This window comes from Lagenorhynchus albirostris, chromosome 12 (assembly GCF_949774975.1).
Source record: "Lagenorhynchus albirostris chromosome 12, mLagAlb1.1, whole genome shotgun sequence".
Classification (NCBI taxonomy): domain Eukaryota; kingdom Metazoa; phylum Chordata; class Mammalia; order Artiodactyla; family Delphinidae; genus Lagenorhynchus; species Lagenorhynchus albirostris.
The window spans coordinates 71,909,894-71,924,075 of NC_083106.1; the positions used below are offsets into that span (position 1 = coordinate 71,909,894).

At 40.7% G+C, this 14,182-nt stretch overlaps 1 protein-coding gene across 1 annotated transcript in view; it reads left to right on the top strand.

The window, feature by feature from the left end:
• Positions 1-14,182, top strand: part of IBTK (inhibitor of Bruton tyrosine kinase) — a 114,207-nt gene continuing 100,025 nt past the window's right edge. The window contains exon 1 of the mRNA XM_060167230.1: positions 1-223. The gene's annotated coding sequence lies outside the window, so the exon portion shown is untranslated. The remainder of the gene's footprint in view (positions 224-14,182) is intronic.

The window sequence follows — 14,182 nt, forward strand, 5'->3', positions numbered from 1 at the left end:
GATCAGCGCGCCCTTTCAAAGACTGATCTCTCACTTGGAACTGAGGCTGGCTTGGCTTTGTGAGACTTCCAGGACCAGGAATCCATCTCGATCTGTAGGTATAAGCTGCTGTTTCGCAGGTACTTCTGCCTTTCATAGCCGGGTTCTTCTCTGGTAGCAGCACTGAGAAGCGGATCAAATCTGCATGTGTCAGTCATTACCTGCTTCCTGACTGGTGACAGAGGTGAGTCCTTAACCATGCTTACTCAGAGACCTCGAATGCATTTCTCAGGACCTCTTCCAGTTGTGCGTTCTTTCATTCTGTCATGATCTTGTGGATAAACTGATAGACACGAAAGTGAATTGAAATATAAAACATGCTGGGCAAGTCTAAAATGCTTCACATAATAGGAGCTACTTGAATAGATGACTCTCAGACCTCATAGAGTGTCAGCTGAGATACGTATCTGTGGAGTCAGAGGGTGAAATCCCAAATTTCCCAATACAACCCCATCATCTGGAAATTTGTCCGTAAATAAATTTGGTCTTCCTCTCGTGGTTCCCTGGTGCTTACAAAAGGATTTCTTTGGTCTTAATCTTTTCCTCTTAAGATATTCATAACTGTGAAAATGTATATGATGAAAATGAACATTTCAGGAGAGCGGATTTTGGGGCCCAGTACTATCCTTTTACTGTGTTAATTACAATGAGTAACTGAATGAGGTACACCTGTCTAAAGCAGTTTCAATTAAAAAGGGCTCAAAACCTCTGTTCTTAATTTCGGCTAAACTATAGAATTTTCCTTTTCAGAAACAGGATAGTGGTCTCTTGATCTCTATGGTTTTCGAATCCCCCTACTCCCCCAATTCAAAGCCTCCCGTTGGGCTGATGGCATTAGCAGCAATGTCATAATTGGTAGTTAGAATTGACATGTGGTGAAACAGGCCGGTGAATGATATTGATGATTGTTGTATTATTCTCTATCCTTTCTTAATGCTTGAAAATGGTTATAACTTTGGCTTAAATTCTTCATTATGAAAATAAAAATAATGTCAACAATCTTCATGAAAAATATAAAATAATTGACATGCGGTGAAGTTGAAGTAGTTGTTCTTAAGATCTTTAAATTCAATACCGGTTTGGTCTTTTTGCATTACGCGGGCCTCTCAGTGTCTCGGCCTCTCCCGCTGCGGAGCACAGGCTCCGGACGCGCAGGCTCAGCAGCCATGGCTCACGGGCCCAGCCGCTCCGCGGCATGTGGGATCTTCCCGGACCGGGGCACGAACCCGTGTCCCCTGCATCAGCAGATGGACTCTCAACCACTGCGCCACCAGGGAAGCCCTCTGGTGTTCTTTGAAAGGGCCACCCTTCCACAGCAGGAATTTTAGTGGAAGGATGCCAAGCCATGCTCACTTTTTGTCTCACTTCCAACCCTCTCCAGTGGTGCCAAGTTTATTATGGGTTAGGAACTGAGCAGGGTCAAGCGGTTCATTTCTCAAATGTAATCATTTAATATTTATGTAATTTTATGAGGGCAGTTCAATTATTTCATAATTACATAACCGGAACGTGGCATGATGCAAGGTTGTGATGAATGCGCTGTATTGCAACCCTAAATATGCCTCGCCATCCCCCAACCCCCCACCCCTGCTTCAAAATTCTTAATCAAATCACATACAGAGATTCAATTAAAGTAATACATAGCCTGTGCTGGCATCTCTTTCTCTTCTCTCTGGGTGGGCATTAACTCAGAGTTTTCCTGGGCATACGGTACGAAAAGCCTGCCTTCTATGTCATTCTGGTTTCTCTTAGTGCTTGAACTTTCTGGTAACCTATTAGACACTATTTTATGCTGCTCTTAAGAGTAGAATCATGAGACTCAATAGTTAAGACCCTCCTCTCACAATCTCTCTCTTTCTGCTCCACCCTTGTCAATGACGTGTGAATAGAGGAGGCATAGATGCTGGGCCGTGGGCTTTGTGCCCTCACTACGAAATAACTTTTTCAGATCCCACTCCTGATGGAAAGCTGTTTGCAACACAGTACTGGGACACTGGTCAGTTTCTGGTATATGATTTTATTAATGAACAAAATAGCACCTAAAACAAATTCTTGCCTGCAGCAGTAGAAGACATCTACTGAAGAGAGTGGACTGACAGGTTGCTGACTTTAACCGGGAACTAGGGCCATTTTTATCACAATGAACTCAGGACTGGCAGCAACTATAAGGCTGTTTCGTTTTCATAAAACTGGAAACAGTGTAATAATGGTTAATTATTTTTTAAAGCATGTCTGTGATTCCAAAAAATATTTCTAAATTATCTAGGTTTCTTATTAAAATTTCCTGGATTTTATGGACATAATTAGGAAGCAAAAGAACATTTCATCTTATGAGACAACTTCCTACTCCGAGAACTTGAAGGTACCAATGACCCCTGTGTAAGAGTTCTCATCCTCAGAGGGAATTTTATGCTTCAGGTACTAAAAGAAGGTGATGGATAGGGATGAACATAAAGAGATATTTGTATCTTCGTGGTCTAGAATCCAGTGTCTGTGGTTATATCTTCTTAAAGAGACAGTTTAACTTGTATATTCAAAAAAGGGACAGGGTGATTCCTGTGTGTTAGGGACACAGGAGTGAGAGGTTGGTGTGTGGGCAGGAACTTGGAAGGACAGATATTATGTGTTCCACAGGAAAAGCCATCCAAGCCTGCTTGGACATCAAGTTCTGCAACAAGAGACCTCAGTGAGAGGCAGTAGAAGTGCTTCTGACAACCAGGGCACTAGGACTCGGGCACCAGGAGTCTACTTGAGGTGCGTGCACCGAATGTATGTAGTAGAGAGCACTAGGCTGCCCGCAGACAGATTGTCTTTCTATGAACAGGAGTTATCTGCATTGCTATCACCTATGTACAAATAACAGAGTCGTAAAATAGCTCACAGACAATGAAAGGCCCAGTAACCCAATATTATGAGCCAGTTCACCTAGTTTTTCCATTGAAGTCAGCCAGATCTTCTGGGTACATTTCAAAGTCTTTCACAATTTTCCACAATGTTGGCAATCATGGAAATAAGAGATTGCTTTCAGATGCTCCCCCAAATCCTATTCATCCCTACATTCCTGTACAAATCACTCAGTTTAGAAGTTTACTCTGATCCTCTCAACTGATTGTGATCTCTTGCTTATAGCCCCACAATTCCCTTGTCTCTCTTCTATGGCAGTATTTCATTTTACCACCAATAAATGAAGAAATTGAACATTTAAAGTGCGGGGTCTACAATTATTTAAATGAACAGAAGTCCTTCCTGGTCATGCTTATGAGAAGACTTGGCTGTGATTTTCTCCAGTGAAATAAGAAGTTTAGAAAAGTATTCCCATGAAAAGTGTGAATAGAAAACTTTTTTTAAGATTTAAAACAAAAAAAGATTTTTAAGGATGCCTTTTATTTTTTGAGGTACAGGTTAGATCATGAACATCAGGTCATATTTTATGGATTGGTATTACATTGAAATCTTTTTTGTCATTGAGTATGTGAAGAAATCGAGGGACTTTAAAATACTGCCTTCAAAACTAGAAATAATTGCCCTGGGACCCAGAAACAGTTGGCATCCTTGCATAAAAGACTCTTGGTACCAATTATTTGTGTACTAAATGGGTCTAGAATCCCAGATTAAACTATCCACAGTTTTGATTCAGTTAGCTTTTGATTCAGTGCCTATGTCTTTAATGACAAAGTTTTTCCAGAAAAAGTTTTACCTAGCTGAGATTCCCCTCAAGGGAGGAGTGAGTCACACAGTACTTACATTGGTAATAAAACCACAACGCGTATCTGCTCCCTGGGGATTTTAGTTTGTAGCAACAATAAGCTGCAAGTAATGGGTCTTAGGTTAAATGGTTGGATATAAAGTTTAAATCAGAATTAAGATGTCTTGTCTTGAAAAAGGTGAGGTAAATGTCAGAGGCGAAATAAATGATCCCTCCCCCACCAAGATAGCCTGGTTTTATCTCCCCCGACAGATATCTTCATATGAATCTATTCACTTTAATTAGTTCTTTCAATTAATTTTGCATCTTGCCCTCACAATCCCAGGGGGAAAGAGACAGCAAATATGACCAGGGGAAAATTTTAAGTTGTCAAAGCGTGAATTTGCCAATCGATACCTCCCCTTGGGGTACACTTGCATCTCCAAATACAGTGCCCCCTACTTTTCTCCCTCTTCATTTATTCATTAATTTATTCTTTCATTTTTACATTACTTTACTTATTCATTCGTGTTTATTTAGTCATTCCTTCAACAAACAAATACCTGTTGAGAACCTAGGGTGTTGCTTCCTTTTTTAAAAAACATTTTATTGGAGTATAGTTGCCTTACAATGTTGTATTAGTTTCTGCTGTCCAGCAGAGTGAATCAGCTGTATGTATACATATATCCCCTCTTTTTTGGATTTCCTTCCCATTTAGGTCACCGCAGAGCATTGAGTAGAGTTCCCTGTGCTATAATGGAGATGCTGTTGGCATTTGGGGGAGATAATTCCTTGTGCCCGATTGTCCCGTAAACTGCAAAACGTTTATCATCTCTGAGCCCCATCCACAAGGCTGTTCTCAATCCCTGAGCACCCTACCCCCATTCCCCACTTTCATTTTCAAACATTGCGGAAGAACCCTGGGTGTGATCCCCTGTGGGAGGGTATCAGGAGGAATAAGACAAGGGATGGGCCTTGGGAAGTTGGCAGCCTCATAGAGAAAAGAGATGAGTAATTACAGTACATTCTATGAGAGAAATACACACAAACCAATGACTCCCAGAGGTATCCAAGAAGGCTTCTCAGGACAAAATGCTTGAGCCACGTCCTTTTTTTTAAAATAAATTTACTATATTATTTATTTATTTATTTATGACTGTGTTGGGTCTTCGTTGCTGTGCGCGGGCTTTCTCTAGTTGTGGTGAGCAGGGGCTGCTCTTCGTTGCGGTGCGCGGGCTTCTCATTGCGGTGACTTCACTTGTTACAGACCATGGGCTCTAGGCGTGTGGGCTTCAGTAGTTGTGGCGCACGGGCTTAGTTACGCCGCAGCATGTGGCATCTTCCCAGACCAGGGCTCAAACCCGTGTCCCATGCATCGGCAGGCGGATTCTTAACCACTGCGCCACCAGGGAAGTCCTTGAGCCACGTCTTTAAGAAGTAAAAATTAAGTGAAAACTAGCTAGATTCCCTAGGCATCAGAAGAGGTCCAAAGGCCATGCCAGAGTTCAGAAAAATGCTTTGGAAGAGCTGTGAGCAAATTCGTCATGGCTGGTGCGTGGAATTGGAGTTGGAGAGGTGGTGACTAATACGACAGGAGCTGTGATTGTAAGGAGGGTGTTACAGGCTAAGCTAAAATATTTAGACTTCATCCTTCATGGAGGTGACATGATTAGATCTGAGTTTCCGAATAGATTAGAGAAAATACGACTGAGAACAGGGAAAACCATTTTTTGAGGATGTTGGAGTAATTCAGAAGAGAACTGAAGGGTACTTAATGGATTGCAGTGACTACATCAATGGATACAGTAAGGGCTGCCAACACCCTCCAGCCAAAGACCACCAGGTACATACCTTTATTTAAACAAGTTGGTTTTATTACTCACTGCAAGAGGTTTTAACACTCACCATGAGGAACCAAGGGGTGTTTCTCTAAGGGGGCCTTAGAAAGAATCGATTTGTTGGATTTGAGCTTTACTGGATTAGTTGGGTAACTTGGGAGAGAGTATAAGGAAATAGGGGTTTACTGACTACCAAAAAGTGAGAGCAATTCTATGATTGGATACCTCAATAAATCTTATCTGCAGGGAGGGCAGACTAGACGGAAGATTGGTAAAGAAGTAGTAATCACTCGTGGTAGCTGGGAAAGTGTGATGATTGATATCTTATGGGTAGCAGGGATCTTGCTTTTGTCTCACTTTATTATGATTTCCACTGTGTGAAGACTTCAAGTGCTTGACTGCGAGGGGAGATAAACAAGGTCATAGTTAAGTGGCACTGGTTCCAGTTAAGCTTTGTTTGTTTTTGTGAAGAGAGATACTTGATCACTAAGCCCAGGAAGAGCACTTAGTAGAGAGCCAACTATGAAGGAGGGGGAACGATTAATGTCACGAGAATCCTGCAGACATTAGAGATCACAAATTTTCATTTGTGAATTACACAGTTGTTGGATTTCTTCTAGTAACACCCATCAGTTAAGATAAAGGAAAGTGGAGAACGTGTTAGTTATTTCTTTAGTATCTATTTCTCCCTTTCCAGTAGCTACTGATTTCTTTTGGGGATCCATGGGATTCTAGGGAAGTTGATTCCGTTTCTAGCTCCAATATGGAAACACAGAAGAGAGCTTAAAGTGATCAGTTTATCTGAATTACCTGCCCAGAGTGACTGGTTCAGTGGTGGGCACTCGACCTAGGACTTTTGCTGTGAATACTGGGACACATATTTGTTTTTCCCTGCTGGATATGAGGAAGAAAGATTATTTCGAAATTTTAGAACCCTAAGGCTTCCAACGGGGAAAAATAGGTCACATACCAAGGACCAGGAACAAGAATGGCCTCAGAATTCTCAGTAGCACTGCTGTACACTAGAAGGCAATGGAGCAATGCCTGGCCCGAGAATAGAGCCAACCCTGAGGAGAGCAGAGTGAAAAGACAAAGAGAAGCTTGGTGTTGCTGCCATCATTTGAGCTGTAAGATCAAGCCGCATTTGAAGGCAGTTTTACCTTCGAGCTTTTCAGTCCAAATACCTTTCATTCTTTAAGCAAGTGTGTGTTCCTCTTTCTGTTGCTTGTTATCTTGTTTCTAGGCTAGCCAAGGTAAGGGGTGAAGAAGACTGACAGGTACGTGTAGGTTGATCCAGTGTTATGATTGAATTGAGGTGGGCGTGTGCACTAAGAAGGTCAGGGAATTAAGTATCTTAGCCAAAGGATGATTTAAATGGTGGTAATAGACTCCATAGGCACAAAAGTACCTGGTATACCTTTATTAAAATTTTCCTTTTCTCTATTTTATCTTCTCAGGGCCAAAGTCCGTATTTTCCATGCTATTATCTAATTTAGTTAAATTCAAATAAAAATTATTTATAAGCATTGCACTGTGCTCAATTTTGTGAGAATACAGAAGTCTAGGTTCCTGTTTCTAATACTTGTACTATATAACGAGGGGGTTAAAGCATACGCGTACACCATTCACCCATTCACTGATTCAACGCGTAAAAGAAAGACAAGGCAAAGTGTGAGGAAGAGCTCAGGTGAATTTTACAGATGGTAAATGCAGTGGGATTTGAGAAGAAGTAGAAGGTAATCTGTGCTATTCAGCTAATGTGGGGTGATTAGAGGAAATTCCCCAGGGCTCTTTTCTCTCATTTAATCTGTTAGCATGAGGGAGGGCAGCAGGCTTACTCTGCTTCTGATCTGAGTGATGAGGGATCGTTTTACTAGCTCTGTGACCTTGAAAAATCTACTTAACCCCTTTGGGCATCGCCTTTTTAAAATTTTAAACCTTTTGATTATCATGTAAGCCCCTACTTCTTTCTCAAGATTGTTGCTAAGAAGCAAAATCATAATCGGAAACAAAGGGTGTTAAAGTAACTTCCAAACTGGAAAGCACCGACGAAAAGTAGGCAATGATACTGATAATTAATGGTGGACCTTGGCTGACCCAAAGCTACCCCCAACTTCCCTGTTTTTTGTTTTGTTTTGGTTTTGGTTTTTGTCAAAAATCTAAATATCTAATGGTGGAAGTTTTAGAAGATATAGAAGGAACAAAGCTGTGAAGAAGAAACTGCTATACACATCACAACGCGTACCTCTGTTGATCCTCTCTTGTCACCTCCATTTGGGGGCAGGTCTATTGGGCAATTAAGTAAATTTTTAGGAAGTGCTTATTCAGCTACATTTTACCCCCAAACCTAAAACTGGGATCAAGAAACAAATGTATAATAAAAATGGCCTTTTCTGTTTTGGGACCAAAGAAAACTTCCATTCAAATGCAGTTGTCCATTGGTTCTGCTCTTGTAAACTTTGTAAATGAATTTCTTCACATTAAAAGCTGTACCTGGGCTTCCCTGGTGGCGCAATGGTTGAGAGTTCGCCTGCCGATGCAGGGGACGTGGGTTCGTGCCCCGGTCCGGGAAGATCCCACATGCCGCGGAGTGGCTGGGCCCATGAGCCATGGCCGCTGAGCCTGCGCGTCCGGAGCCTGTGCTCCGCGACGGGAGAGGCCACAACAGTGAGAGGCCCGCATACAGCAAAAAAAAAAAACAACAAAAAATCTGTACCTAATTTGTAAATTAGGTGAAACGACCAACACCAGCAAGGATCCAAAACCACATACACATCGAATGCAAAGCAGTCATAAAGGTAACGGGAAATAATGAGGTCCTTAAAGATGCTGGCTCTCTTCTTCCTTCTTTGACGTAGGCCAAGATAAGTTCTCTAAGTCTTATTCCTTTTTTCTGAACTACATGTTTCAGTCTGTTCTCTTGCTTCTGTGGGCCTTTGCCCGTCCTCTTTTCCACTCCCGATCTGCTTACTGTATAGGGCAGTGGTACAGCTGTGTTCAGCATCCCCCTTTCAGAGCCCACTTAAGCTCTACTTAAAAGCAGGAAGGTTTCCCAGATAGTCTTCCTTTCATCTGGAAACCAGGATGAGCCACTCAGGGGGTTTAGGGAGGGCGGTGCTGCGGATCATGAGTAAGCTACAGAAGAAAAATCTATTTTCTGGACACAGAAGTACAGGCAAGAATTCTGGTTTCTTAGGGATTTCAGAATAACAAAAAACCTCAGAAAGGGAGGGCCACCAATCGTTGCAGGGCAGCCTAAGCTCCAGTTCTCTCTGCTTCTAGAGGTAACCAAGCAGCTCTAATCAGGATCAAAACAAAGAAATTCTTGAGGAATATTGCATATCCTTATTACTTTCTAGCATGATATCAATTTCTCAGTGGCTTCAGTGTGTAGAGATACACTTTAGCTTTGTTTATCACCCCTTCAAATCCCTCAGAAAATTAAGATATGCAGTTGAAACCATCAGAATAAAAACCAGCCAGCATTCAAAGCTGCAAAAAACAGAGCCTGCATTGTCTAGTTAAGCAGAAAAGGAATGTATTAAGATGTTGGGCACCTTACAGTTTCTGAGAGGGCCTTATAATCAGGTTTACACGCTACGGGGCCTGTACTAACTAGGCTACTGGGTTTTCCAGTGAAGACTGTATCCCTTCTGCTTCTGGATAGAGGAATGGAAGCTTGTTCTTTTGCACTGTCAACACTGGATATGGAACTTAAGTCCTAGGGCCTTCACCCTAACTACCTTTGAAATCTGGATGCCCTTTCTTTAAAACTTTATTTCCATTTCTTTACTTTTTAGAAAACCTTTTTTATCTTGCAATAATTATAGATTCCCAGGAAGCTGCAAAAGTAGTTCAGAGAGGTCCCTTATACACTTCACCCAGTTTCCCCCAATAGTTACATTTTATATAACTGCAACACAAGCAAAACAAGGAGATTGACGTTGGTACCATCCATAGACCTTATTCGGATTTTGTCCCTTTTACATGAATTCATTTATGTGTATGTGTGTGAGTGAGTTTGAGTGTACAAATCTACGCAGATATATAGATTCCCACTACCAAAAACAAGATACAAAACTGGTCCATCACTGTAAAAATCTCGTTTGTGCTACCCTACCTACTGCGTATTGTCCTTAACCCCTGCAACCATTCATCTGTCTCTGTCTCTTTGCTTTTATCATTTCAAGAATGTCATGTAAATGCGGTCATAAATGATCTTTTAAGATTGGCTTTTTTTCACTCAGCATATTACCCTTCAGATCCTAACTCTTCAGATCTAACTATTCAGATCTTCAGATGTAACTATTGTGTTAGTTAACAATGAAAAGTTAGTTACTTTTCATTGTCAAGTAGTGTTCCAAGGTACAGATATCCCATAGCTTGTTTAAGTGTTCACCCACTGAAAGGCATTCTGGTTGTTTCTAGTTTGGAAGTATTACAAATAAATTTGCTCTGAATATTCATGTGCAGGTTCTCTGATCAACTTTTAAACCAATGTCTTTCTCAGGTGGGTCTGCTTGATAGAGCCCAGGCCAGAGTTTGTGCCCAAGGTTCTTAACAGACCTCCCTTTATCATCATTAGCCCCTACTGGTCATTTAGTACAATTTCTAACATATACACGGTAGACAGAAATGTATAATGAACACCCATGTCCATCACTGAGCTTCAACAGTATCATGATTCTGCCATTTCTTTCATCCATAACTGCACCTGCTGTCCCTACAAACACTTGATTTTGAAACAGATCCCCAAAATATAATTTTATCTGTGAATATTTCAATATATAGCTCCAAAAATGAAGAATTAAAAGAAATATAACTAAAATGCCATTATCCCAATGTCATACTTTGGGTGCCTCCAGAAACTAATAACAAAACAAAGCCTTGAATGCAAATAGTCTATTTGAGAGGGGGACCCAAGAGGGAAGAGGGGGAGGTGAGACAAAGGGAAGGTTGTAAGTTAGACATTGGCAGAAAGCTGCTCTGGCAAGCATTAACTCCTCAGCATTTGCACACACCCAAGGGCAGGCAAAGGTTCCAGCAGGCAGAGAAAGCCCTCAGCAAAGAGATGCAGATGCTGACAGCTGAATTCTGGGTAGCATGCCCTTAAGTAGTAAGGGTGTGTGACCATGGGACCTGGGAACTGACAGCATCTCCTACACAGGCATAAAAACAATTAACAAGTAACCAGCCAGCATTCACATTTCCCCTAGTGTCTCATCGTTCTCTTTAACAGCTTATGTGTCCAAATTATGATCCAAATAAAGTCCATACAGTGTAATTGATTTATATAATTTTTAAGTCTGTTTTCCTCCAACTTTTTATTTTGAAAATTTTAAACATACCACAAATTTGGAAGAATTTCATTGTGAACAACTATATATCCACCAAGATTATACAGTAAACATTTTTAATATACTTGTTTTATCACATATCTACCATCTATTCATCTTTTTATACAAATTGTATTTCTTGATGCATTACATAGTAAATTGCAGGTGTCAATTTACACCTAAATGTTTCAGCATAAAAATCATTGCTAAAGTTCATATTGTTTACTGTGTTTTTTTCTTCTGAAGTAAAATTTAAACAATGAAATTCACAAATTTTAAGTGTATATTTGTTGAGTTTTGACAATGCGTGCACCTTTGTAACCCACACCCCTGTCAAGATACAAAGTGTTTCTACCACCTCAGAAAGTTTTCTCATACCCTATCCCCAACTCCTCAAAGGCAAACCACTCTTCTGATTTTTTAACGTAATGTTGTTTCTGATGTCTCTTATTTTTCCTTCTAACATCTGTAGGATCTGTAGTGACGACTACTCTTTCATTCCTGAACTGGTAATTGGGATTCTTATTGAGAGACTATTACCCATGGGTTTCTGGTACCTGAAAACTAGGTTTGCCTCTTGGTGGCTATTGAGTCAAAAGACACAACCAAGCCAAAGAACGGGAGAAAGAAGGATTTATTGCTTGCAGCAAGTAAGGAGAATACCAGGGATCTTTCCCAAAGCACTGTCTCCCTAAACAGCAAAATTGCTAAGGGTACATGCATATTCAATGAAGGGGTGGGGCAGTGTATTCATATTCATGAAGGGGCTTGAGCAGAGGAGAATTCAACATAGAATTGGGGCAAATATTAACAGAGTCCAAGCTTTAGTTGATTGAAGTCACAAGGATCAGAAAATGTCAACATCAACCTCTTCATTCCTTTAGTTCCAGTTGACCTGGTGGTTGAGTGTGGGGGTGGGGGTGGGGGGAGTTTGAATTCTGCAAAAGAGCTCAAGAATGTGCCTCAGGCTAACCTTTATCACTGTAACAGAACTGGGAGTCTTTACAGCTGATTTATTATCTTCGTTATTTTCACTTGTCTTGCCTGATAACAGTTGTTTGTTCCTGCATTCTTTTGTTCCCTTAAAATCTCAATTACTGAGATCTGTTAGGGATAAGCATTGTGCAGGCTTAGATCACAAAATGGCTTAGGTCCAGAATGGCTTCTCTGTGTCAAGAAAGCCATGCCCGGTTCTCTTTCTCCAGGGAACCCCCCCACCCCCAACCCTATCTGCTTATATGTCTTCATGTTTCTGCACATCTTGTGAGGAGAGCACTTACCTTCTCAAGGATATTGTTGGTATAGCAAATAGCCTTGGTAAATAGTGATAGTGGCTTCCTCCAGACTAGAGGACGGGTTTATTTACTGTCCAGTATAATAAAGATAATTTCTACTTCAGGGGCAAAAAACAGGCAGGTTTGCTTGCAGTATATTTTAAAATATTAAGTTTCCCTAAGCTTGGAATTCCTTAGCTGGGATGCCAACTCACTACATTTGCAACGTCTACTTGGGCAACATCTATATTATTCCTGAGGGATTTGGGGGCCTAAAGGAAGTGATGCAAACATAAAGCTCATTCTGCTTGCTGTGCCATGAGCAATAAAGTCCTGTCTCTGGCCCAGGAATCTCATTTAGTCCGCCAGCAGCCATGAAACTGTGGCAGGCTAACCTGGTTAGCTTTCCAAGTAGGGTACGATCTCAAACCCTTGAAATTCTTGACAGTTCTCAATTTTTATTTCTTCTTAACAACTGACAAGGAGCTTATCAATTTTGTTGATCTTTTCAAAGAACAACTTCCAGTTTTGCTAATTTTCTCTATTTTTTTTCTCTTCGATTTAATTGAATTCTGCTCTTATCGTTATTTTCTTCCTTCTGCACACTTTGAATTCACTTTTCTTTTTCTAGCTTCTTAATGTGGAACCTTAGGTGACTGATTTTTTATCGCTCTTCTTTACTAACATAATATTGAAAGCTATAAATTTCTGTATGTGCGCACTACTTTAGCTGCATCATACAAATGTTATGTTGTATTTTTTTTTTATTCAGTATGAAATACTATTCAACTTTCTTTAGATTCCAAGTGTTTTAACTCTATTAAGGCTTCTTTTAAGATCTAGTATATGGTCTATTTTGCTGAATGGACCATGTTCACTTGAAAAGAATATGTATTCTGCAGTCATTGAATGTGAGAACAGCTAAACATCAAGGAAGTTGTATCAGTCAGTGTTCTCTAGAGAAACAGAACCAACAGAACAGATTATGTATATGGAATTGGGTCAAGTGATCACTGAGGCTGACAAGTCACAACATCTGCAACTGGCAGGCAAGCTGGAGACCGAGGAGAGCCAATGGTGTAGTTCCAGTCCCAGTCTGAAGGCCCGAGATACAGGAAGAGCTGATGTTTCAGTTCAAATCCGAAGGAAGGGAAAAACGGATATCCCAGCTCTAAGGCAGCCAGGAAGGAGGAGCTCCATCTTTCTTCACCCTTTTTCTGCTATTCAGGCCTTGAAAGGTTTGGACGAGGCCCACCCACATTAGGGAGGGCAACCGGCTTTACTCAGTTTACCACTTCAGATGTTATTCTTATCCAGAAACACCTTCACAGACACAGCTACAATAATACTTGAACAAATATCTTGGCACCTCATGGCCCAGTCAAGCTGACACATAAAGTTAACCATCGTACAGGTCACAACCATTACAGAGGTTGACAATCTTGTTCAAATTATCTATGGATTTCCTGATTTTTTTGTTCAATTGTTGCCTTTATCGCTGAGATTATAATTATGGAACTATTTCTTCTTTTAGTTCTGTCAGTTTTTGCTTCATATATTTTGAAGTTCTGTTATCAGGCACATCCATATTCATGGTTAGGTACACACACATTATTTCTTCCAGAGAAATTGATCCTCTGATCATTATTAAATATCCCTCTTTAGCTCTGGTAATACTTTTTGTCTCAAAGTCTATTTTTCTGCTATTATAATAGCCATCCATAAGATATGCTTATGGTATCTTTTTTTTTTAACATCTTTATTGGGGTATAATTGCTTTACAATGGTGTGTTAGTTTCTGCTTTATAACAAAGTGAATCAGTTATACATGTGTTCCCATATCTCTTCCCTCTTGCATCTCCCTCCCTCCCACCCTCCCTATCCCACCCCTCCAGGCAGTCACAAAGCACCAAGCCGATATCCCTGTGCCATGCGGCTGCTTACCACTACCTATCTACTTATGTTTGTTAGTGTATATATGTCCATGACTCTCTCTCGCCCTGTCACAGC